The sequence below is a fragment of the Canis lupus genome, chromosome 10 (assembly GCF_048164855.1).
Source record: "Canis lupus baileyi chromosome 10, mCanLup2.hap1, whole genome shotgun sequence".
In the NCBI taxonomy this organism is placed as follows: domain Eukaryota; kingdom Metazoa; phylum Chordata; class Mammalia; order Carnivora; family Canidae; genus Canis; species Canis lupus.
In genome coordinates, this window is record NC_132847.1 from 26092114 (window position 1) to 26119714 (window position 27601).

The 27601-nt window shown below is 44.8% G+C and overlaps 1 protein-coding gene and 1 pseudogene across 2 annotated transcripts in view; one reads left to right on the top strand and one right to left on the bottom strand.

Annotated features, from left to right (window-relative positions):
• The window catches only part of SPOCK1 (SPARC (osteonectin), cwcv and kazal like domains proteoglycan 1), a 499879-nt gene that overhangs the window by 106895 nt on the left and 365383 nt on the right, over positions 1 to 27601 (bottom strand). The gene's annotated exons all lie outside the window — the stretch shown is intronic.
• Positions 19869 to 20370, top strand: LOC140641386 (small ribosomal subunit protein eS24 pseudogene; annotated as a pseudogene).

The following is a 27601-nucleotide window of genomic DNA, read 5'->3' on the forward strand; positions in this document are numbered from 1 at the left end:
GGAACTCCTCTCCTACAAAGAAAGCCCAGTCTTTCATGCCATGCAGAATTCTCCCTGGACTACGCCGAGGTAGCGTGTGCTGACTTACATCATTCTGCATGTGGAAAGGCAGAGAGGAGGTCTCTCTCCCAAGTGTCTCTGTAGGGGTCTTGTCACGGTTCCCCTGGAACGTGGACCTTAAAAGAACAGGGATCCTGGTCTTGACATTCACTGCTACATCTCACGTACCTCAAACAGTGCCCAGAACACCATAAGTGCTCATATGTGTTCAAGGAAAGAATAAAGGAATGAAACAGGAAATAAGCACCTGAAGCCTTACCAGAACTACAGCCAAATTAAAAATCAGTTTCTTGGAAAACTCAAAGAAGACAATCACAGTTGTTGTTATTGTTGTTTTAAGGAGGCTCCACACTCACTGTGGAGCCCAATGAGGGCTTGAGCTCACAACACTGAGATCAAAACCTGAGCTGAGATCAAGAGTTGGATGCTTAACTGACTGAGCCACCCAGGTGCCCCAATCATACACATTCTAAATGCTATGTGGGACAGCACCTCACAGCCATCCACAGGTATGGGCAGGATGACTGTGTCACTAATGAAAAATTCAGAGCAAACAGAAGTCTGTATCAGATCCATAACCTCCATAGAGCAACCCAACCAAGGCCTCTTTCATGGCTTCAAACATACTTTCTCCTGGTTGTGAACTTCTTAGGATGCAGGCTCATAAGTACTTAATCTTTGGAACTTAGACAATGGTGAAGCACCTCTCCATTCTGATCCTCCTTTGGAGGCTTTGCCTCCTTCTGTCCCAAAGCGCCCTTGTGGATCTGCTTTCTGAGGAGCAGTCCTGAGCCACCTTCCTCAGGTTGTCTGCTGTCTCTGTCATCACTATCAAAGAGTAGAGACAGACTCTCATGACTCCTGGTTTCTCAACTGATGACCTCTCCTAGAGCCTCTGCATAAAAAGCCTCTTTCCTCACTGATAAGGAAGAAGAAATGCAGACAGAGAAAGAGTAGCAGATTTCTAGAGTGATAGAGTATGTGTCGCATCCCTAGCAACCCCTATCATTCTGCAGAATGAGAAAACAGATGCCAACTAAGCATATCCACCAATTCTTTCCAAAGCTAACACTCCCCAAGGTCAGAAAAAGCCATTAACATCTCACCGTGGCCTGACATGAGATAAACATCACCAGCCAGGCAACCTTACTTTCTGTCTGCTTTAGACAATTTCTTCCTCTCTCTGCCTCCACTTGCTCTAGAAGAATAAACCCCAGATGCCTTTCTGAATAAAGCCTGCATACACTCCTAAGAGCCAACAAAAATGAAGCTGTAGGTAAAGGTGACCAAAAATGCCAAAGCAGACTTTTGACCAAATGCAACAAGATGAAGGTGATACTTTTTCAATGAAACAGTAACTTAAACTTTGAATTACTGCCTGATTTTACTGCTTAGAGATGAAAGACCCTGTAGTGCTGAACAAAAAAGTCATATAACTCAAAGAGGATTTTCTTTGCTTGGCATCACCTGTGTGAAAAATACATTTAAGTAATAAAATGTCCTTGCAAGAGTTCATTCTCTGATAAAGAAGCTGAGCTGTGGAACTGGTGAGGGGCAGACAGTCTGTCATTTTTCCTCTTCTGATTATGTAGTTTTCCCCCCAAATAGATCTCATCTCATCTAATTTCTCCCAGAGCATGACAAAAGGTGAGCCAAGTAGACCAGCTGTCCCATGAGGCTGACCCTGGTTGCCATTCTGCTCCATGAGGTGAGTGTGAGCTGATGATTCCTACTGTTCATCCCAGGACCACAAATGTCTAAGTCCCACCATTCACAGGGGATCTCTTCTCCTTTTGTACTTTCTAGTGAGGCTAAAACTGTAGCCCCAGTGACCCTGAGATTGCCATAGCTTGATACTGAGATCACAAAGCTGGATGACGTAAAGACATCTGAGGCTGGAATGTAGGTATCTGACTCACTTCTGATGATGTCTAAGAAGATCCAGGTCTGAGTCCAGAAGGTCAGTCATGAGGACAAAGGGGGGCAGAGACATGCCCAGCACTTTCAAAAAGCTGAGTCTTGTGAGGAGATGCCAAGATCTCAGTCTGGTGGGAGGGGGTGGTTAGGTAAGCAACTGGCAAGAGTCCATACAGAAGGGACAGGAATAGAGACCCAGCTATGAAGAAGCAGGCATTCAGGGACAAGATGTCACTGGAAGTCTCCATGAAGATGGCAAGGGTGGATTTAGATGATGGTGCATGACCAGTCATCCAGGTACCGAGGAAATGAGACACAAGAAGAGGTTGGTACACATCCTCAGGGTCAGTTAGCCTTAGGTTTCCACCCTGACCTCCTGCCCTTGGACAGGGAATGGGGGCCAGGAAGGCTGCAGAGACTGGGCTGGGCCTCAGTCTACAGAGGTCTGAGCAAAGCAACATTGCTTCAAAGATCTAGGAGCTCACTACACATGCAGTCCTCAGCTCCAATCTTCACACAAACCTCTCCTTCCTGTGATTTCAAAATCAGCAAGCTCGAACTAGTTTCCTCCCACCCCTACCAAGTTTCTACTTGCATATTTTGATGTCAATCCAGAACTTGTGTTAATCAGGCCAAAATTCATTAAGGAAGGCCAACTGTGATCTCTAGGAAGCTAGCTGCTCTCCATCTAATATAATTTGTGTTTCATACAGCCGAGTGATTTTTCAAACACTCTAACACCAAGCTCTGGGGGGGGGACCCCCATGAATGAAATAGAACAGCTCCTGTCTCACAGTGCCTATTGCAATGTGTGTGCTCCCTCCTGTTTGGGGGAATCCTGCGCTGCAAAGTAATAATGACTACTCATGTTGTGGTACTCGCATCATGTTACTGCCACAGATAATTAAGCTCATCAATTATCTCCTTCCCTTTGCTACTTGGGGAGGATGCCACTTGCGAAGTTCACAGGAAAGCCAGTATATCAGCCACTTAAGCCCACCACAAGCATACTGGTGACCTCCCAGAAAGCACAGTGGTTAGAACACAGGCTCTGGAATGTGTTACCCTGAATTCAAATCCACCCTGGCTCTTGACTTCCTAGCTATGGGAAAGTGAGTTAACCTTCCTGTTCCTGACTTTCCTAATTGCTAAAATGGAGGAAATAATTCTACCAGTCTCAGTGGCCTTCTATAATCCATTTATTCAACTGACATTTTTTTTGTTAAGCACCTACTATGTGCCTGGCAATGTTCCAATTGCTAGACATATAGCAGTGAATAAAACAGGAAGGTTTGCTGTCCTCAAGGGGGTTTACATTCTAGAAAAGGAAGCCAGATACTAGGAAAGAATCAACATGAAATGAAATGATACATATCAAGTGGTCAGCACAAGGCCAGACACAGAATATGGCCTCTGTGACAGATGGAAAGCACCAGATACATTCAGGATACCCGTCACCCCCACCACGCCCACCCATGGAAGGAATGGACTTTCTTTCAGCCTACATCTTGGGAAATCCCGGCGGGCTTCTTTCCCTCCAGTGTCACAGAAGTAAACAATGACATAGTAAGAATCCTACAGGAGTCATGAGTGGGGAATTTGGAGACAGACAAACCCAGACTCAAATATCAACTCTTGTTTACTCACTCATTGACCTAGAGCAAGTCACTTAACTCTGTGATGTTCTGTTTCTGCATATGTAAAATAGAAATGACAATGGCACCTGACTCTGAATTGTGAGGATGAGCCAGGATTGTGATTGAGGCTCAGCCGGGTGCCTGACACAGGGTAGTGCTCATTCTCCTCTGCCAAACCTACTCTCACCACCCCCCAACCCCGACTCAGCTGTAGCTGCTATGGTGCCTCCATTCTACTTCAGAGACTGTGCCCAGAGTGCCTGAGTCAATTCACTTGCCATCCATGAAGATGTCATAAATTCTATCCCCACAAAGTGGCTTTGCCCCTTCTGCTTCATAATGGTAGTGCTGAGCAGTGGGATGTGCTCCAAGCTGCACAGTTGTCCAGGGATTGCCCACAACTCTCTGTCAACCTTGGAGCCATGGTGGGGTGATGGAACGAATGTCTCCTCCCTTCCCGTCTATAAGGTCCTGGCAGGCAGAGGCTGCCCATCCCACTCTCAGCATTTGAGATGTTGCTGGGACATGGAAAACACTTGAGGGCTTAAAATGAGTTGAAACAGAACCAGTCTGGGGGGATAGGGAGAAGCCACTATCAGAGAGGAAGTGGTCATTTGAATTCCCCCAACAAAAAGGCCCCTGTAAGAAGTATTAGTGAAAAAATGAATGCTCTGCTAAAGACATTGTGGGACCACAGGGGAGGTTATATCAAAAAGAAAACCTCAGTTAGGGTTTTCCATCTCCTCCAAAATTTCTCTTGAGCTGCCCACTGACTGGGTCCCTTCCTCAGAGACAGCCCTCACTTCCTTGGCTCTGGAAGTTTTTCCTTTGGATCCACAAACCCATCATTACAGTGAAGTAAAGTCCCTTTTCAGGAATCCACCACCTGCAGAAGCAAAAGGATTATACATAGCACATGATTTTCCACAGTCACACAAATATTCTGCATTTATTGCAGTTTTAATGAGAACAAAGCAATATAACATTTTTAAAAACTCTAAAATCTCTATGTTTCTAGAAGACAACCAAATATGCAATTCTAACAGAGGGGAATATCAGTATCCAGCGTGACAAACCATAAAAGGAGGACACAGATTGAGGGTTCCCTAAGCAGCACCAGTGAGATCAACCAGAACAGCCCCCGCCTGACCCCACCACCCCACACCCATACACAACAGGTGATGAAAGATGGCAACCTGATGGGAGCTGTCAGAAAGGACCCATAAGTTACTAGAAAGGAAAAACCAAGGTTTAAATTTAAGGCCATGACAAACCACAGCTCAGAAGCATTTGAGAGGCAAGAGCAGGAAAGTGACATTTCCCCAAACAGAAGCTCAGCTCCAGGGAAATGATCCCACTCGCCATCTGTACTGGTGGAGAGCTGCTGGCCAGCCTCCCCTCCTGGCTTTCTGACACCAGAAGGAGTGAGGAGGCTACTAATAGAGAGGGCTGGGAGGACATGGTTTATAGAAAGAGATCTGTGCCCTGGCCAGCACTGTGAACACTTTCACCCTGTGGTGTGGGGAGGAACCTTGCCTTTCCTAAAGGGATGCTGAAATGGACACCCAGGTGCACGCCCATGTGAAAGAGGATGGCCAAGTCCAGTCCTGGTTCCATCATTACTGATGCAGATGACCATGACAGAAACTACGGGGCCGATGTCTCCTTAAAGTAGGGCATTGCACTGATGAGCTGTGATCCTCACTTGCCAAGCCTGCTTGGTTCTTCAGGTATTGGCCAATAGGATGGTTGGAAATGGCATCACACCACTGTTTCACCAGCACAACACCCGTCCCCCATCCTGCTCCCACAAGGCGGCGCTGTTCAGGGCTGGGGGCCATGGGCTTCACGATGTGAGGGACCTTGGCTTGATCCCAGTGCCACCACATACTAATTGGAGTCTGGTTCACCCATCTGTAGACTGAAAATAACAACACTCCCTTCGGGTGCTGTTATATTTAAGGCAAGTGAAATGAAAAATGCTCTTGGAGTGTTGAGCACCGGGACTCCCCATCTGGTCCTCCTTCCTTTTCCTATAAAGGGCCCCACATCTTCCTGTCCCACTCCCTAGGTGAACCTACTGCCTGACAGCTGAGGACACCTGAGCTCCACAAAGGACACAAAGAACTATTTCCTGAACTCTGGCTCTTTCCTCTGCTCCTCTCTGACACCTCTCCCTACAACTCACACTCAGCCCCAACCAGAAGCTTTCTTGGTTAGAGGCAACATGAGCCACCCCAAAGGTGACAAGACGTCAAGGCTCCCCAACCAGCCGCCACCTCAGTGCAGAAACCGAGCAAGGACAGCCGTGCTGCTTCTGTCATCATTAGCTCTGTGTGATGGATGAAGAAATGGAGACTCAGAGAAATCACATGATTTGTCCAAGGTTACCAGGATAATACCGAGGAAAGCTGAAACTTGACTAATGTCTTCTGAGTCCTGATCAAATGCTCCTGTTATGTAACAAGCTGTCATTCCCCCCGCGGCCAGGGAAGTCCTCATAGGTGTTTGTGGAAATGAATTAGATCCATACAATAGGGACACATCAGGCAATGCTTCCTGAAGAGAAGGATGATGGGAAGAGTGTGAAGCCTGGTTTTCTTTCCCTTCCAACAGAGTAAGTGCATCAGGACCAGAGAAGCAAAGAGTCACTGGGTGATCTCCTTTCTTCCCTAGCGGTGACGGCCATAACCATAGGCTGTATCCGAAGGGGCTGCAGGCTAGAGGTCTCCACCCCTCAGACCTCTGCCCTTCCCGAGAGACCCTGATTAGGTCTGGGTCCTGAGGCATGAACTCAGAGAAGTTACCTCACCTCTCTGAGCTTCCATGTCTTCCTCTGGAAAACTGCCACTGACATTTTGGAGCTATGTACTAAGTGGGAGAACAGAGCTAAAGCTTGTAGCATGGTGCAACATGGATAAATAGTAGCTATTTTATCTTTATTGTTCCATTATCATTACCATTATCAATATTGTTCCTATCTTCAGGTTCACCTAAAAGAGTTACCTACTCAAGATCGCTCACCCTCAGAACTCCTATACCCCTGGGCCTCTGCACAGCAGGGAGGGCTCACAGTGGTTGGCAGCATCTTTCCCAGTGAAGGCACAGCATGGCTGCTGGGGCAAGGGACCCAGGGAGCACTGTTTTGTGACATGCAGGCAAGGCTGGAGTCAGAAGTACAGCATCAGCTGGATCTTTCAGAGGCCCAGAGATGGCTCCCTAGCCTCATGGGAGAGAGACCGAGAAAGACCGCAGAAAGAGGTCAGGAAGCAGGCAGAAAAAAAGAAGGGAAAGTGAACCAAAAAAAGCATGTAAACCAGGGAAAACACACGGTAGCTCCCTAACTGCAACTTTCCACCCGGATTTCTGGGTGCTGCTGACACTATATGTTTTCTCTCAGCTTCCTGGTACCCACAAACATCTGTCACCCTTTGATGAAAAGCTCTTGTGTGGAAATCAGGAGGCTCAGGTCTAGTCTCTGCTCAGACAATAACCTGACTTCTCCTGGGCTCAGTCCTCACATCTATAAACCTCAGGGAAGTCATGGAGTGGGCACCAGGAGGCTGGACCAGTTAGGTTCTAAGCTTCTCTCCAAATCAAATACACTGTGCCTTCATTAGCCAAAAGAAAATCCTACCTCGAACGGATGTGGTCTCCTGTCCAGGGAGAGCCTACATCTTTTCTTCCCACAGAGCCACCCACAAATGTGACTGCAGTCTGAGTGGCGTCATGAATGGGAAGTCACATGACCACCTCCTGCATATTCATTAGGTAAATTTAACTTCCTACCACCACCGGGTTTAATCTATGGGAATTTAATCCTGTACATTTCTCCTTTGCTCAGCAGTATCTTACAGAGTTGAAAGATGAGCAGTCTCTGTCTCCCAAATGGGCTTGTTTCTACTTTGGGATACAAATCACCTGATTGGCTTGCTCCAAGGCATTTATAAAGAAAGATAAAAAGAGTGATATCAGGATGTCAAATCTATCAACCTTGTAGAGCAAGTTTGCTAATCCTCCTGCTGCTCATCTTACCCACCATCACCCCACCCCTCGGCTGTCCTAAGCTTTTCATGCCAATCACCTCTGTTCTGGCAGAAACTGTATGTTGAGAGATTCACAATGTAGTAGCAAGGTCATAGTTCTTGACCTCAAAGAGTTTTCAAGTAGATTAACAAATGGATCAACTAGCATATTATACTAGATTGGCCACAATGACATTGTGGACCATGGCAGGTGACTCTCAGTACCATGGGAGCTGAAAGATGGCAAACTCACGTGAGGACAACTCTTCCTGGTGGCTGTGCAACTTTGTGCAAGATTCTGAAGATTTGGACACAACATGGCATGGAGGAGACCAGGAGCACAGAGATTAGGAAAGAGGCTTAGAATCCAAACTAGAGCTCATTTTTGTCATGAGGCACAACAAGAAACTACTGCATTTGCTCAAGCAGAGGAGAAGCACAGCCTATGTACCTGGAAAAGAGGCCAGGAAAACCACTGTGACCTTGGCCGATAGGAGGTACTGAAGAACTACACAGGACAGAAATGAGGAGCTAGAACAAAAATGCAAGAAGAGAGAGAGGATGAGAGGGTCGGCTCCTGACAGAGCCAGCTTATCACCACCCCTCCAGGCTTCCCATCTCCCTTCTTGTCCCTGCTCATAAGCATCAAAGTCTTTGACACTCCCTCTGAATCAAACTGGAAGAACACAAAACCAAAAATCTTCAAAGCCACTCTACCTCAACAGCTTCTTCTAATTTTCTGTTAGCTCTGCTGGGGAAAGCAAGTAGAAATGCCTACAGGCTTGCAGAGTCAAAACTATAGGGACAGCCCATACCTCAGATCGAATACACTAACCCTAGTGGTCAACCTATTAATTCCCTGGATATGGCCACCCTCCTCCTTCTCCCATACCTGCCACAAAGTGACAGCAGAAGGCCTTGGTGTCCATGTTCTGAGAGCAACGGGACACCAACAAGGTCATCTTCATATTCAAGACCTGGAGAGCTATGCTGCTTCCTACCAGTGCCTCCTGAATGATCTCGTTAGCACAACTGCTTGTGATTTCAGTCAACAGGAAACCCAGGGGCTGACTTCTAGAAACCATGCAAAACAGACAAGGCTTTCATTAAGCGACATTCTCCACTGAACTTGGAGGTCCATGCAACTCCAAAGTCCTCTCAGATGCATCACCTCATAGTGAGACAAAAATATCCACACTTACACTAATTTTTAGGGGAAAAATAGGTACACAAATTGAGAATAAGCTTTTAAAAACTTGTTTTTGAATACCCCTTGGCAAGTCCTGGGCTAGAAAGCTTTTTAACTGTAAAAATTTTATGGTTTGAGCTAGAATATGGAAAAAATGACACCTTCTAAAATATACCCAGAAGGTGACTGAGGAATGTGATAGAGGCCACCAGCAGGCTGGCTCATTCTACTCCCCAAATAATTGCCTGGGATATAAGCACTGGATCTAACACTTGGGTGCTAGATATTTTTTGTTCACTGACTTGCTTGGGAATCCATGGAGAAATGGAATCAACTTGGAAATGGTCCATCATTTAAAACAACAGAAAGGGAAGCAATACTTTCTCTAATAAAATGTGCAGATCCCACATGAGACAAGCTGCTAGTATTAAGATTTTATTTCAATGAAAAAGGGTTGAGATTGCCTCAAGAACAAAACAATTTTTTGCAAAACAGCAATTTGAAGTTCATCCTTTTGTCAATAAAATTGCTGTGTAATTTCCAAACTTCTCAAAGAGAAGCAATTAGTCAACAAACATATTCGTGAGTCATGGCACAATGGGAGAAGGAGAAGAATCCCAGCTCTGTTCTCCACCTCAGAACATCTCTGTTGTCCTAGTCTGAAAGAACTAGGACTTAACCCCTGGTCTCTGTCTCTGGCTGTATCCAGGCCTTTCTCCATGTGTGGATGTCAGGCTTCTGACACACAGATATAGACTGCCTGAGGACATCTGAACTTCCATTTCAGTGCTGCTCACTGTGCAGCCAGCCTAAGTAAGCGGCAGCTATAAGTGCCAACTCCTAGAGGGCAGGCACCATGTCCATCCTGTCTCCACACTCCCCAAGGCCCAGCCAAGTACAGGGATCAGAACACAGCCAGCATTTTTGCTGCCTAAAGTTAATGAAAGAGTAGAATCAGTCAAGTTCAGATGCTTTGGAGAGCTTCATCTTGAAAGCTTGAAATGCCTCTCAAATGCTCCATAGTCCCCGAGTTGGAAAAGGAAAAGGGTCATGGCACAAATAGAATAGGCAGATTTTGTAAAAGGAAAATTCCTTTGTTCCCTTGGGCTTTTAAACAAGGGGCTTTGACAAGAAGAAACTTGATTCTCCTGAGACTCTAAAGCACCTGTCATCATGAAGCTCTTTTCTACAGTTCTCTCTGGCTTGGTTTCAGATTCCAGTCTACCTCCTCCCTCATATTCTCACATGTTTATGCAGCCATGGAACTGAGCCAAGTCATGGGGAAAAGGCAACACAAAACAATAAAAACTAGGCCACAGGTTCTCTTCCCACCCTTCCATCTTCAGTGACCAAGAGGCAAAATGTAGCAGAGACACAAATGGACAGGGTTGGTGGAGTGGGCCAGACAGGGTGCACAGATGTATCTAACAAACTTGACAGTTTCTTTAGGAGTTTGAGGACTATATCCTTCACACTTGGTAACCTATAAGTCATTTGCTCTGTCTTTTCAAGGACTGTCTCTTCTTTACTCCACCCCTTCCTTCCACCAGCATTTATTGAGCGCCTACTAGCTACAGGCACTGTAGAAGCTGTTAGGAATATGAAGTAACCGGTCTAGCAAAACAGCACCAAGCCACTACAGGATGACACTTGCAAGGGTTATCCTAAACTGAAATAACAAAATGCTTGCTGTAGGTGAGGATAAGAAACAATTTCTTCATAAAAAGCATCAATACCAGGCTGCTACATGCCCTGGACTGTCCTTGGAAAGGGCCTGTGCACATCTCCACTGGGACATGTGCCCACTGGCAGCATCTAAATTTAATCTCGGTTTACAGGTAAGGACAAATAAAAATATCAGTTCTTTGGACAGACACAGTTACGCTAACTTCTGGGTCCCGCTGGCTCCCTGAACCTTCCTCTGTATCTGCACTCCAAGTTTGCTCATTGTTGGAGGATCACAGACCATCCCTCCCCTCCAAATGTACATTACTGCCAGGGAGGAGCCCTGAATTGTTCGTTCTGTCATTTCCAGGGCCAGACACAAAGGGTGGCATAAAGGTACAGGTACAGTAAATGGTGAATTGAAGTCTTTTCTCCAGGACTGAGAGTCCCAGAAATGGGAGTTCATTTGTCCTTAGAGATTTTTACATTAGGTTACATTTGCTCACAAAGCTATTCTATCTAGTATGACAAAAAAAGAGTCCCCAAAGTACTCATTCGTGTCAGTCCTTACAGAACAATAAACTTACATTTCCATCATTTTCCTGTCAATTCCACTAGGAAGCTACATAGTCCTTCCTTTGAAGCTACAAATCCTTCACGGTTTGCCCCTGCTCACCTCTTAGGCCTTATCTTTCCCACTTCCCAACCCACCTGTGTTCAGTACGCAAGTGTCTACTGAGTCACTTCTCTGCGCGAGGCATTGTGTAAGCTGCTGGGAATGAAGCAGTGAGCCAAATATAAATGCAGTTCCTATTCTTAGTTACTCATAGTTTATTGGGGGAGAGAGTTATTAATGAAATAACCTTACAAATACAAAAGTAAACCTTATCTCTGGTGAATGCCAAGAATAAAAGGTATCTGGTACTGTTGACATGTTTAACAAAGGGCCTAAAATCCCGAGGACATTGGAGAAGGCATTCACAAGGGACTTACCTAGAGCTAGGATCTGGAGGATGAGCAGGAGTTTGCTATAGTGGTGTGAAGGGAGAGAGAGCCCCTGATGGGCTCACTTCCATGTCTGCCAGCATCCTTCACACTTCTCCCACATAGCTCAGCTATCATCTCCTCAGAAGACCCTCCCTAACTTCCCAGGTGAGATATGACACCCTTCTGTGTGCCCTTGTGTACTCTGCACATGCCCATCTTTTTTTTTTAATTTATTCATGAGAGAGAGAGAGATTGACAGAGACACAGGCAGAGGGAGAAGCAGGCTACCCACAAGGAGCCTGATGTGGGACTCAATCCCAGACCCCGGGATCATGCCCTGAGCCAAAGGCAGATGCTCAACCACTGCACTACCCAGGCATCCCCACATGCCCATCTTTATGAAACCACTTAACACCACAGGGATTTCCATTTCCCCTTCTGAAATGAGAAGTCTATGAGGGCAGGGACTTTACCTAATACATTTTTAAATCCGCAGCCCAGAGAGAAGCAAGTAACCAGTATATTCTTGATGAATGGAAGGAGAGACAAGTGAACAGATGGATGGATGCAGTGTTGGTCATTCTCATCCAGCTCTTCCATCTCTCTCAAGCATATGTATCTGTACATGTCAACAGCAGTCAACGCACCTTTGTCTTTAGCATCATGATTTTATGCTCTCCCTATCTCCCCAGACTCCTAGAGGGCAATCAGGAGAAGCTGTCATTCTCATCAGTGGGCAGGAGGGTATAATCATCCCCGAGCCCCAAGAGATTCTAGACTGGAAGAAGCCCAGAGCTATACTCCAAAGCTACTCCAGCCCATTTTGAGGACTCTATACTTTATTTGTTCATCAAATCTTTCATTCACAAATATTTACTGAGTCCCTCCTATATGTTACACACTATTCTAGAAACGAAGCAGGAAACAAGACAGACATGATCCCTGCCTACATGGAGCATATAGTGTAGAGAAATAAGTAAAATAAGATGATGGGAGACACAGGGAATTGGCTGGAAGAAAGCAGAGCAATGCATTAGAAAATAAGTGATAGTGAAGCTGACTCCGTTGTGTCATGGTGGTCAGGGAGGGCTTCTCAGAGGAGAGGACCTGCTAGCTAAGACCTGAATGATAAGAAGGTAGCATCCATGTGACGTTTTGGGGCAAGAGGATTCAGGCAGAGGGAATGGCATGCACAAAAACTCTGATGTGGGACACGTTTGACACACCAGGGGGAGATATGCACATCAAGGTGGCCACAAAGAGAGATGGACAGAGAGACATGGCAAAATATGGTTCGACAGAGGTCAGATCATGGCATATGTGTGAAGCAGGCTAAGGATTTTAGATATCATTCTGCAGGTGATGGCAAGTGCACAGGTGTTTTAATTGCTTGCTCAGCTGCTCTATAAGGAACCAACCAATGGCAGCAAACACAGATGGAAAGAGGCCAGTGAGGAGGACAGCAGGGGCCCAAGTGCAAAATAATGGTGGCACTGGTATCATGGGAGTACCAGCAATGAGCTGTAGTCAATCACACACAGTTTGGAGTTTAAGAGGACAAGGCTTGAGAATGGACTGGCTGAAGAGGATGAGAGAAAATGAAGAGTTCAAGAGGGAGAATCACCTGTTTGGGCCACAGTGAATAGGCGATACCAATTCCACGTCTGAGTGAATAGTTCTAGCAGGCCATTCAAACGACATTGAGTAAACACACTGCACTATGAACTTTCACTGCCATTAAACCAGCAAAGTTGAAGCGTTCCCATACTTTAATGACTGAAAGAGACTGGAACTGTTTAGGTTCTGCTCCACTGAGGTTCAGATCCAACTCTGTCACTTACGGCTGTAGGATCAGGCAAGGAACAACCTGTTTGTGATGCTTGGTTCTTCTGTGAAAATGAGACCAAAACCAATCTACCCCAGGGTTGAGAGGACCTGACTGGTTGGGGAAAGGCAAGCACCCAGGGTGGCAGCAGGTGTAGGCATGGCACCGGGCACCAGCTGATTGGCCTTGTTCCTGACAGCTGGGCCTGCCCACCAGCAAGGAACTGTGGTTCACCATTCTTATCGTTAGCTATTATTCTCCCTAGGTTGATGAAAACTTCATGGGGGAAAAGAGCCCAAGAAATTCCAATGCAATACAGTAATACTGTTTTGAGTGACTGAAATAGCAGGTCAAGAAAAATGATAGCGACAGGGATAAAAATGTGGATCTACAAAACATGCAATCAAGAAAACCTGTGAGCTGTGAAAACCAAGTAACCTCAGGACCCCTCACTCCCTACCCACAGCACCAGCTCCCAGTGCTACCCAAGAACCTGGCAGGGTGAGGGAGAGGTGGATGGGAGGGAGAGGGTGCACTCTCACTGAGAAGGTAGGGTCCCTTAGGAGACTAGACCGGGGAGGCTATTAGCACCAAAGTATGTGGCAAGAAGCACTGTGTTTACGTGATACAATAATGGAGTGATGAGAACAAGCCCGACTCATCCTCGGCCCCTGACTCTTTGTAGTGGCCCTGAAATTGCTCAATGATGTGCTGAGCTCATTTTCTGCTAGTGGGCACATCGCTCTTTCCACGTGTCTGGAATAAAACAACAGCTTGCTGCCCAAGACAAAACAAAAACATGTTTCCATGAGGACAGCTTCAGAGCAGGATACTTGGGAGAGGGCACCACACGGAGGCAGTGCCAGTGGGGTCGGCTGCCATCTACAGAGACCAAGCTCTCCCCTGCATGCCACCAATACCCAGATGTCCTGATCAGGTCTCTGAGCAGGCCTGGGTCATCTGATCACAGTTTGGGAAAGAAGAGTGCTGAAAGGGAGGAGTTCATGTTCCCTGTGGGGAACATTTCAACTATTCAGGAAAAGGGGCCACTCGGTGTCACTTTAAAAACCAGTAATCCGGACACCTGGGTGGCTCAGCGTGTAATTCCAGGTCTGGGGATCTAGTCCCATACCAGGTTCCCTGCAGGGAGCCTGCACCTCCCTCTGCCTGTGTCTCTGCCTCTCTCTGTGTCTCCCATGAAAAAATAAATCTATAAAAAATAAAAAATAAAAAAATAAAAGCCAGTAATCAATAAAAGCACAGTTGTGTTCAAGAAATCCATAAACTGGCCCAGGCCATTATCTATATTCAATTGTCACCATAGGATTAGCAGATCCTCAGCCTAGAGCCATAGTATTTCTTTGAACTTAGGAACAAGAAACTTCTTTCATTAGGAACTGATTTTCTTGTCACTAATTGACTTCCACCCGTCCCAGGTTACTCTGAATGAGTCACTTCTATTCACGCTGTTGGGACTTCAGTGGTGTTGGGATGAAGACCATCTGGATTTCACGAGTGATCACAATAACTTTATGGTGAAGCCTGGCTTCTCCACTTAGAGCTGAGAGACCAAGGCAGTGTTAATGGTTAAGACTCTCTCTCTCTTCATTATCTCAAGAAGGGGTTTGATACTACTGTGTAGCTGAGAGAACCAGTGTAAGAATTAAATATGATCTTGTCATGTCATGTGTGTAGCATGGTGAGCGGCACATGGTTGACACTGGGTGTGGTGTGAGCACTGCTACTGGTGTGGATCACTGTAGGTGGTCAGCAGTGCAAACATGGGCCTGGAGTACAGTGCCCAGACCAGGGGACATGAAGGTGGCCCCTGGAGAGGGATTCTGGAGTGGCCCACATGCCCCTGGCCATGTGACTGGAGGGCCTGCTTTTGCTTAGTTACTTAGAATGGGTGGGGGGGTGGGAAGCTTTCCAGGAAGGAGCAGATCTAGGCCAAGTTTGCTGCTCCACTTGCACATCTGACAAACTCGGCTAGGACCACATTTCTGTCTCCTTCCAGTCCAGAAATGGTCAGGATATGGCCAAAGTCACTGCCACTCTGTCCTCCAACAGGACACGGTCCCAGAGATACATAAACCTTGGCTTACCAATCCCAACAAAGCTACTCCCAAATCCTAGAAAGGGCAGCTGGCTCAGTCCGCCTGCATTGGCAACCTGTACATGTACTGAGGACATGACAGGGGCTCAGCAAGCCTCTGATGAATGAACCAGCAGCAGAGAAAAGGGTGAGATGACAGCAGGGTGAGTGGAGCAGAACAGTGGGTGTGCAGAGACCATTCCCACTTGCAACCACTTCCTCACCATCCTGCCACTCGATAATAAGTTCTCAACTTAGGCCCACTCTCATCACCAATAGGATATTAGCCATGTCCAACCCTGCTGTGGCCTGGTGCTCACTATACATCCATGGAATGAGTTACGATGCACCTGAGTGCCATTTAACACCAACGGGCCAAGCATCTACCTGCTGGGCATTGCCAGGAGACCATGCTTCCATCGTTCAGAATGTGGAGCAACCCTACCTGCTCAAGACCTCAGGAAGACAATGTCAAGTGTGATGTAAAATGTGGGCTACTGGGGACAGATGGGGACAAGTTTTCTGGAACAGGTCCTCAGATCTCCTTTGGGAGAGGACAGATCATATTTATAGATGGCTTTTCTATATGCCAGATACCATTCATAGGACTATGTAATCACTAATTTGACCTTTGCAAAAAGTCTGTGAGGTAGGTATAATTATTTCCATTTTGTACACAGGGAAACTGGAGCAGCAAGAGGCTTCAGAAGTTGTTCAAGGTCATGGCTAACAAGCTAACCTGAGATCTGAGCAGACACTGTCCAGCCCCATCAGACAAGCTCTTAACCAGGACACTGATGTGTGAATCCTCCATCCATGCTCCGACACACGCCTCACCTGCCCACACCTCCACCATACCCCTCACCTGGCTGACCTACGACACTCTCACTGTCTATAGTCTATCTTCCCGAATCAGGAAACAACCTGGGGACAGGACCAGTATCTGCCGTGGTGTTGGTACATAGCACTGATGCCTGGAGAAGTCACCCTGGAGAAGGGTCTCAAGGCTGGCCCCAAAAAACTTGGTGTCCTCTCCAACTCTGCACACATGGAGGTGTGATACAGGAATCAGCAAACGGAGATGAACACTTGCAGAAGCAGAAGATTGAGGCAGCCCATCCTAAGCGTGCAGCCCTCGAAGGCACTGTCTCCCTTGTTCCCGTCATCTAGGACTGATGGCTTTGTCGTGGCTGTCACAGGGTCCATGTCAAACATGTCATCTTTCCCCTCACCTGCACTGACCATGAGTTCTTGCTCTTGGGCATTTATATACTTGGTGTAGTTTCTTCTTGCCGCACAGTGAACCCTAACCATCCCTCTGGCCCAAGCACTTTCTCTGAGAGGCCATGAGGTCTGCAGGTGTCACCAGCCACCCTGGGAGACCTGCCTTGGGCCAGCCGCTCCCAGAGTCGTTTTTCTGGCTACTGCTCAGTGTCCTGAGATCTTTGCTCCTCAAAGAGGGACAGAAGGGAGATGCCACAAACGAACACCTGAAACCCGGGCTCTGTGTCTCAGGGAGTGCTACAGGCCAGGACACGACTCAAGTACAAGAGGACTCTCCAGGAAAGAAGAGCCCAAAGTGACTGAGTGTTCACAGTAACGTACGTCTTTTTCTCTTTACGTGTTAAACCAGGAAAATCTGTGGATGGTGTTGACTCTGTTTTCCGACATTATTGTCCAGCCCAGATGAGGCCACAAAGCAGGAGAAGGTACCAGCACCACTCAAGAGAGACCTGCAAGCTCACCGTGGGCAAGTGGACCACTGTGCTATGCTCAGGACACCCTCTGCCGCTCTGGCCATCTGTTTACAAACTTTCTAAACAGTGCTACTCAGGTACAGTTGGCATACCATAAACCACACATATTTGAGGCATCCCGTTTGAAGAGCTTTGCTAAACATAAATACACATGAGACTTCTGCTGGAATCAGGGTGATGAACATACCCATCACCCCCAAAAGGTCCTTCCTGCCCCTCTGTAATCCTGCCTTCCCAACCCCTCAACACCAAACCACGGGTTAGCTTGCATTTTCTGAAGTTTTATATTAATGCCAACAAATAGTAGATACTATTTTTGCCTGGCTTCCACCCAGCATAATTATTTTAAGATGTATTCATGTAGTTATGTGTATCAGGAGTTTATTCCTTTTTATTTCTGCACAGTATTCAATTGTGTAGATGCATCACATTTGTTCATCTAGTCACTTGATGAATATTTGGGTTACTTGCAGTTTTTGGACGTTACAAATAAAGGTGTTATGAGCATGTGTGAACAACTATTCTGTGTGCATGTACGTCCACTCTCTTGGGTGGAGATCTACAATTAGAACAGCTAGATCATACACATGGCACTTTAAGAAACTTCCCAAATGTTTTTCACAGTGGCTACACTATTTTACATTCCCTCTAGCAATATAGGAGGGTACTGTTTCCTCCATATCTTTGTCAGCACTTGAAATGACTGGTTTTTTTAAAATTTTAGACATTCTAGATATTGTGGAATCTCACTGTGGTTGTAAATTTGCATTTCCTCAGTGATAATAACATCGAGCATATTTCATGTGCTTATTTGCATTATCCTCTCTGATGAAATGCCTGCTCAAATCTGTCCCCTGTTTTTATTACGTTGCCTGTTTACTTATTATTGAAATTAAAGAGTTCTTTATATGTGTTGGACCCAAGTCCTATACCAGATACACAATCTTCAAGTGTTTTGTACTAGGCTGTGGTTGCACTTTTCACTCTCTTAATGGTGTCTTCTGAAGGCAGAGATGAAAAATGTTTATCCAATTTATATTTTATACAACACTGTTCCAGTGTTGTATGTAACAAATACTTGCCTAATCCAAGGCCACAGAAATTCTTCTGTTTTTTTCCTTAGAAAAAAAACACAAGTTGTATAATTTTAACTTTTATTTTTAAGCCTATGAGGTATATATTTTTATGGTTTTACAAATTTATCACTTTGGTTTTTCCTAAAACTGTCTTACATACACAGCTTCCTTCCTTTTGCTAATATTCACTTTATTTATTCAACACTGGAGGTAAGATTAACAGGAGATAGTTTCTCCCCTCAAAGAGTGCTTTTTTCTTTTTTTTTTCTTTTCTTTTTTTTTTTACTTAGGAAAAATTTTTGATATATGCCAAAGTAGAGGAATTAATATAGTGGATCTCCACAACCTCAGTTTAACAATTTTCACGATTTTGTCACACTGGCTTGTCCATCCCTCCATCCTTCCATCCTCCCTTCCTTCCTTCTTTCCTCATAAATTGCCATATGGCAAATGCTCTATGTTCCTCACAGTGTATCTCTTGTACAACTATGGGTTTTTCTTATTCAACTACAATGCTACCACCGTATCTCATTCCCACTTCCCGATCAATTTTCCTAAGAGTCCGCCAAACATCCTTCCCTTTTACAATTTTGCTGGTTTGTTTCTCTTTGGGTTCAACCAGTGTTGACAAAACATTTGGCAGCTATGTGTCCCACTCCTCCTTTTTTCATGCACTAACTGGATCCATTTTCTGGCTCCCTGAACACTCCATGTTCTGAATTTGTCTATCTGCCTCTGTGAGGCCTCCCTGAACACACTCCTTCACCTAGCACATCCTGTCAACAGAAGGTAGCTCTGTAGGCTTGACTAGATTTAAGCTCAACTTCTTTTGCCAAGATACTTCACATCCAGCTGTGTGCTCCCTACCACAGGACACCTGAAGACAAACAATGCCACTTGTCCATTTCAGTGATTCTGTGATTTATCTGAAGGTTCAGGAGTTAATAGCCTCAAGTTCATTATCAATCTGTTGTTTAATGGTTTCATCCAGGTTTGACTATTGCCCATATCAGCTGTACCATTAAAGGCTGAAAAATGGTGATTTCCCAGTTACTACTTCTGCATTTATTCACTATACTTCTTCTGTAAAGAATTTTCCCCTATTGAATAGAGCTTTATGGTTACCCTGAAATATGATTTGTACAGAAATAGTATCTGTTTAACTGCTTGTTTTTAATTGCAAAATTTAGAATAAGGAGCTAAAGCCTTGGTTTCTTTTCCATGGTAAAGAAATTTTCATGTGTTTCCTTCATTAAAATGTACTTTTAATGATTCTATTTCTCCCTTTCAGAGTTGGCACTTTCTGATAGCATCTAACTCATTGCTTGGGTTTTACAGTCATATTTTTATTTAAACCCTTCAAACATTTGTACTGATTTTACATGAAAATCTACCTTTCAATTTCTACTGTTGATTGTCTGTGCTGCCTCTTGTTCATGGTGGCTTACTTCACTCTATGTTTTAAAGAATTATGAGACATGTTTGACAGGGTTTTGAGGGAATCCCGCGAAGCTTGAGCTGATGGCTTAGTCCTCCAGAGACCATTTACATCTGCAGGAACCTCAGTGCATTCTCACACAAAACTACTTTAAGTCAAATGACCAGATTCAGTCTTTTCTTCCCCGGCTACTTGAAGCTCAGCCGCCATCATGAACGACACAGTAACTATCGGGACCAGGAAGTTCATGACCAACCAACTGCTTCAGTGGAAACAGATGGTCATTGATGTTCTTCACCCCGGGAAGACAACAGTGCCTAAGACAGAAATTCGGGAAAAACTAGCCAAAATGTACAAGACCACAGCAGATGTCATATTTGTATTTGAATTCAGAATCCATTTTGGTGGTGGCAAGGCTTTGGCATGATTTATGATTCCTTGGATTATGCAAAGAAAAATGAACCCAAACATAGACTTGCAAGACATGGCCTGTATGAGAAGAAAAAGACTTCAAGAAAACAGCGCAAAGAATGCAAAAACAGAATGAAGAAAGTCAGGGGGACTGCAAAAGCCAACGTTGATGCTGGCAAAAAGTGAGCTGGAGATTGGACAACAGAAGGAGTAAAGATTCTGCAGTGGATTTATCTGTGGTGATTGTGCAGATTTTTCATGAGAGGATTAATAAACTAAGAATGTTAAAAAAAACAAAAAACAAATAACCAGATTCAGGTTTTCGATACCATGCCAAGAATATAAATTGCAACCACAGGGCAACCCGGGTGGCTCAGCGGTTTAGCGCCGCCTTCAGCCCAGGGCCTGATCCTGGAGACCTGGGATAGAGTCCCACGTCAGGCTCCCTGCATGGAGCCTGCTTCTCCCTCTGCCTGTGTCTCTCTGCCTCTCCTTCTCTCTGTGTCCCTCATGAATAAATAAATAAAATCTTTAAAAAAAATAAATAAATTGCAACCACATACTCAGGTCACCATTCACACGGTACACCACAGGACAGCTCAACAGTTGCTCACTGACTGATACATGTTTGTGTCTCATACCAGGCATTAAATGTCTGGTGTACCACCCTTGCCCTATAGGAATGAATGCAGGTTCTTTCTTAAAGAGTTTTTTTGTGGGTTTTTTTGTTTTGTTTTGTTTTGTTTTTACAGGTGATCTTTTTCCAAGCCAGAATCCAGGCTGAAATTTTCACATGTTCTTGCTATCTGGCTTTACCAATGGGTAGATTTTTTTTTTTCCTTTTTAAATCAAGCCCATTCTTTAATTCAGGGTAAAACAATTGAAGCTTTGGGATATATGTGTGAAGTTTCACCTCCAATTTCTCACCTTGTAAGAACTGACAGCCTTGTCTCCAGTCTGCAGGTAAGCTGTTGCCCTCTAAATATTTTTTTTTTAAAAAAAGGAAGATTTTACTTATTTATTCATGAGAGAGAGAGAGAGAGACAGAGAGAGAGAGGGAGAGGGAGGGAGAGAGAGAGAGAGAGAGAGAGAGGCAGAGACACAGGCAGAGGGAGAAGCAGGCTCCATGCAGGGAGCCCGACGTGGGACTTGATCCTGGGTCTCCAGGATCAGGCCCTGGGCTGAAGGCAGCGCTAAACTGCTGAGCCACCCGGGCTGCCCTAAATATTCTTGATTAGATCAGCTGCGTTCCACCTTCTCATGCCCCAGGGCACCCAGGGCAGTGGTCAGTGTCCACACTGGTTTTCCTTCTCCCCACCTCTCAACCAGGGATTTCCCTTATATCTTACAAACTCAGCCATTTAAGAGGATATTATATTGAGGAGTTCTGTGTCATAGTTTTAAGACTCTCTATCTCATCAAGCAGCTGTACATACACTTACCTATGAACAATGCCAAGGTGGTGTAATAAATGTGCCAGAAGAAGTATATACCTGGTTCTGATGGAGCTCAGGAGAAAGAAATGGCCAAATTAGCATGAAGGGCTCACAGAGGCTTCACTGAGGAGATGCTTAGGCTGAGCCTCAGAGCTGAAATCTCAGGAATATGGTTATTTCCTTTTTGTCAGAGATAGATCATCTTCTCATGTATGTTAAAAGGAAAAAAAGGAAACAAAAGCAAACCAATAAAATAAAACAAAACCAACCAACCAACCAACCAAACACCAAGTTGCATCCCTTCTACTTCACCTCTATCTTGCTTTGCTTGGTGCCAGGGAATTGGGCTGTATGTTGGTGTGCTCACAAGAGGGGCTAGGTGTCTGGTCCAGGGAGATTTCAGCAGGAAATATGGAACATAATGAGAGGTGTAGCAGAGTGTGCTCTCTGCCACCTTTGGGGCATCTCATCCATGCTGATACACAGTCTCATCTTTTGATCTCTTTCCTAGGAGAGGAGAAAGCAAATGAACCCTTATCATGTGTTCCATCTGATCAATCTGGTCGGGGTCCCCAGGTTACTATAGCAACCTTTGGGTATATCTCCTTTGGGGAGATGTGGGTTTCAAAGCAATCCTTAGTTCCTCTGGATAAAAACTTGGGAAAGTTTCTCTTTTGGATACAGGGTCTCTCCTGATGCCAAAAGCTGCTGCTCTGAGCACCTTACTGGACAGAACCCAGTATCTCAGGAAAGCCACCCTTGACCAGAGGATGAGGCATTTCTGTTCCATGCAATCGTATGTGAACATGCAAAACTACTCCATTTGTTTCAGAAAGGGGAAAAATCCAACAACTAACTTGGGTAAAAGCAAAAGCATTATCAAAGCCATTTCTCTCAATATGCAGTTATGGCATCGATTCATGGTAAACTCTAACCTAGCACATTCTCTCACATGACATATATGGGTACTAACCCAAAGCTTAGATAATGAGATCAGTTTCTATGAGCATTACCCATATCTGTGGCTCAAGTTATCTTGGAATATGTTGTGAAGAAGCCTGATAGAGAGCATACCCACAGGGAAGATTTTGTTTGTTTCTTTTAAAGAAAAAGAAAAGTGATATGATCATGAACTTAATTAAAATTGTTTTATGATGATTTAATTAGATGTACAGCACTGTGCAAATTCACTCTGGCCAGGGACCTTTCTATCTCCTAAAGTAAGGGTTGCCAAGATCTCCTGGGCTTTGCAATTTTACCTAATCCTTAATTTCATCTCCTGATGGGGTGAAGATGAACATAATTGTGTTCAGGTAATTGCTTTATCAAATAGTTTAATTGTGTATTCAACAGAACTGACAACAAGAAGGTTATTCTTCCTAATGTGTTTTTAACAAAAGTGCTAACTAATTACATGGCATCCTATTCAGGGCATTTGAGAAGAAGAAATGAATACGTATTCTTCTAATCTTGGTTAAATGCATGTTTGCGGAGAACATAGAAATAAGTAGTAAAATAATTAGCTGAATTGCTTCCTTCTGCTGTAACTGCATAACTAATCTGCATGTTGAAGTAGTCTGTATAAATTCTGCGGATGCATTTTCACCATGGACGGTGTTTGAACATCTGTGCTTCCTGAAAATGTCACAATAACCATTTTACCTAAAAGTTTATCCTCAGGAGCCAAGAAACCTGTGTTATCTTGGCATGTTCCAAGAAGAAGTAAATGCTTAATATAAGTAGGACAGATGTGCCACATGATCAGAAGGAAGTATTACAACATTAGGCCAAATGGTTGAAAAGAATTTTGAATTAAAATAAGGCCGAATCTATTCTATTTTGCATGAACTCTTTCTTTAACAGGATAACTAACATGTCTGGTATAGACTTGGCTTCTATGCCTGTCTGTGCCTATCATTCATAGACACTCAGAATGCCTTAATAACTTCTTACGGCTCAAGCCAGTGTCATTTAGCTGAAGCTGTTAACGAGGTTACTATATTTGACATTTTAAGAGGTGATTATGTAGTACACTGCTTTTGAAATTTTACCTGATCCAGGGAATAATCTTGCCCTCCTTCTCCAGAAAAAAATATTACCCTTGATCATAGTGAATGGCAGGGAGGAAGAAGGTCAGATGGCCACTGTATTCGACTGAAGGTTGGACATAGGATTCAGAAAGATACAGGTGGAATCCTTCGCTGCTGTTGAAGCACAGACACTGGTACATTTCTTTCGAGTTCCTAGGCTGGGAGGAAATGAATCTGGGGCTGTCAAAATCGCTATTTTCTGCCAAGGGGAGAAAGCCTCTTTGCAGAATGAAGCCAAGCAGAGATAGACAGAGAGACAGAAGGAAACGTAGTGTTGTCAACACTGAATTTCCTCTTCTTTCTCTGAGGTCTGCCTTCCCCAGTATACTTTCTAGCCTTATATGGCAGTAAATCTTCATTTGGGGATTAGGGAGAAAGTGAGTTATGTTTATGTCACTTGAAATCAAAAGCATCCTGATGATACAGCTGGTATTTTACATTACTTTTCAGATGGCTTTGCACTCATCGAAGTAAAGACTGATTGGAGAGTAGGACCAGTGTTCGAGGATGTCGGCCCTGCTGCTTCCGAGCTATGCTGCCCTTGGTAAAGTTCCATTGTTTCAATGATCGCATCCTTAATTTGAGACTAATCACAGTACTATCTCATAGGTTTGTTGTGGGAATTAGATGGGATAAAAGAGGAAATAAAATACTATGGCACTTAGCACAGGTCACAATTCTTAATACATATTTAGTAATTAAGTGCTATTGTTTTGTTGTTCTTGTCATTATCAAGACTATTTAAAATATTACTAAGCTAGAGACTGATAGGGACCCCTAATATCTGCTCTATCCTTCAATTATATAACTCTCAAATTTTAGCTAGGCACATAGCTGCTCAGAATAAAAACTACATTTCCCAGACTCCTTTGCAACCTTTGAAGCCTTAGGATTGTGTCCAATAGAATGTGAGCAGAAGTGACATTGGTGACTTCTAGATTGTGTCCCCTTCCATTCCTTCTTCTTTCTGGATGGGGCACAGGAGCCACCTTGGACCCAGATGCAGAAGCTCAACAATTTCATTTGCCTGGAAGCAAAACAAGCTGAAAGGATCCTAGTCATGACCAGCATTGGGCTGCTGACCTGTAGGATGTTTGCATGAGAGAGAAATAAGACTCCATCCTATTTTAGACTCTGTTTCATCTGGGTTTTTGTTACAGCAGCCAGAACCTATATCCTAACTAGGACACAATCACTCTTTTATATACCATTCGTACTTGTTTCTTCCAAAAAACCCTGCGAAGGAGAAAAGGGGAGGATAACTAAACTAGAGCAAGAATTCTATTTAAACTAAGAGTCGAGGGTTTTCGTACCCTGAATTCTGGCTCTCATTCTAAATGATACCTGACTACTGCTGACTGAGGAAAGGAGGGTGAAAATGAACAAGACCTGAGGGGAAAAGGCAAAGTTGGGGCATCTGCCATGGGAGATGTGTCCCCAAATCTCAAACTGTTTAACATATAAAACACAACTGCTTAGAGTTTGTTAGAGCCACTATTTCCCCAATGTTATAAAACCTCTCTTGCCAGCTTTTTCTAAGCAACAGAAAATCAGAATAATGAAACCTACTGCATGACCCCCCTCATCAGACCCTTAGTGTTCACATAGTCCACAGGTACACTACTGCATTCTCCCCCTGCTACCTGACAGTACACGGGGATGGGGTCAGGATTTTAAATGTTTCTTGTCCCTCCCCAGGGCCACCAGATGGACATATCTAATGGCTCCCCTATTTGCCACTGGTCCTCTAATCCTTGGGCCATTGCTATCACTTTGTTCCAGTCCCCCAAAGCACAGAATATACAAACGCAAACCCTTCAGCTTTTGTTTCCCATCATCTGACTTTCTGCTTAGCCAGAAGCGATGAGCCACTTGCAAGTGAAGATAGTTCTCAACCAGCAGGTTCTATGGAGACAGGGCTAACCAAAAATATCCCCCAGAACACTGACACGTTCAGCTCTGTTGCAAAGCAGAGGAGCTGTACCTAAAAGGTTCCCATGCTTGTCATGGTAACAGGGCCACGAAAACGGGGGGAGATTGGGAAGAGACACCAAGTTTAATGCTATCTTGCAAAGTCTTAAAATCCACAGTGTGGATTGCTCTAACCCTCAGAACAGCCTGTGCATGGGAAATGCCGGCCAACAGAGAGAGACTCCATTTGCCAAGAACTTCAAACATGACCTTTACTTGGTAGCAATTGTTGGAAACTATTAAGATGACTCTGAAAATAATATAATCTGCGGCGACAATATGTTGAAAGAAATGCCAACCCTGTAAAGCAAGCTCTCTCTCTCCCCCTCCCTCGTGTGTGCACACTCAAAACAGAAGAGAAACATTTTCCTCCACAGCAATTCTTAACTCTGCATCTCTCTTCTGCGTCTAGACATAAATGAGCCATTTGCTAATTGTTTAACAGTGATTAAGGAAGTAAACGTTCTGGGGAGGAGGGGTGACAGCAGAAGGGTGTTCGCCTGCTTGTTTTCCAATTACCAACAGCCACATCAGCGGGAGAACGGAGCTGACACTCAGGAGCTCCCAGCTTCATTTGGGGAGCCCTCTTCTTGAGGTCAGGCCAAGCACTGGTGGCTTCTGACTAGGAAATGAGCAATCCTAGCACAGACATCTGAGCTTTGGTCAAGTGGGTCCAGATTGAGGGGATTCAATGAAGTCCTCGTGAAAGAGGACTTTCCACCCCAAACAGGATGTGGAGCAGTGGGGCTCTCCTCCCTTCCAAGCTGGGGACCCCAGAGCAACTCCACCTCCCAAAAAAGCTCTCTCCTCCAAAGGAAAGAAAGTTGAGCTTGTCTACTCAAAGCACAGGTTGCCAAACTGTGGTCGGCCATGGCTATGTCCCTCTGCACACAGGCAAAATGAAAAGCTGGCAGCCAGGACTCCAATAAGCTTTCATCCTTCCATGGGATGACTGGAGAGGAAGCAATGGAGCTCACAGATGAGGGGTTCCCAGCTGGCCCAGGCTGAGGCCAAAGAGGTATTGGGAGGAGGATCTTCAAGTCCTACCAGGACTAAGATGGTGAAGAAGTCCTTTTGCTAAGCTCAGTGCTGAGATGATTTTCTTTATTTGAAATTCACAGTCACCAAGACCAGTTCCAACTTCCTGAACGCCTCTAGAGAAGATGTTTTCTGCCCATCTCTGTACCAATTACAAATGTCGAGACCTCATGCCTACCAGAAGGCCCCTCAGAGCTACTCTGCTTCTAGTCCTGCCCCTGACCATTCCCACACTTCAGCCAGTGTAAGTGACTCTGAAACCAGAAACTCTCAAAAGGATCCCCAGCCCTGTGAGGGCAAAGTCCAGCCCCTCACATGGCCATCGAGGCTGGGAAGAAATGGCCCCTGATTGCTTTTGAGCCTCATTTCTGTAGCTAAAACCCTGTCCCTAGTCCTCATGTGGTCAGTCATCCTGACACTGTCATCAGCTCCTTCAGGGGCCATGTTGTCTTTTATCTATCTCTTCAACCACCCTCTCCCATCTGTTGGATGAGCTGCCCTCTATGCCACTCTTGCTCTGGCTGATTCCTTCCAGCCTTAAGTCTCAATAGAACTACTATTTTCCCTCTGAAGACCGTTCACACCTCCTAATTGGTGGAGGTGGCCTTGCTCAGTGTCCTACAGTACCCAGAATGTCCCTTATATGAACATCTTCTCTAATAAAGCAGATTGCTTTTCAATTTGCCCACCTGTAAGTTCCATGAAAACTAAGGCTTTCCTTGCTTTGTCCTTTGCCGCAACACAGGAATTAGGACAATGCATAATACATGGTAAGAAAGAATAAATGTTCACCAAGCTTCCAGACTACTTCAGTTTTTCTGGCCAGGAGAACATGACATCAAGGATCATTAATGACTAGGGGGATGCTAACTATCTCCAACCTAAGTCCAAGGGCCTACTTAGAACCTAAAATTAGCTGTAGGCCTGGCCTTTAATTTATCTATCCACCCCCCTTGCTGGTTTTCAACTCCTTCTCTTTTATGG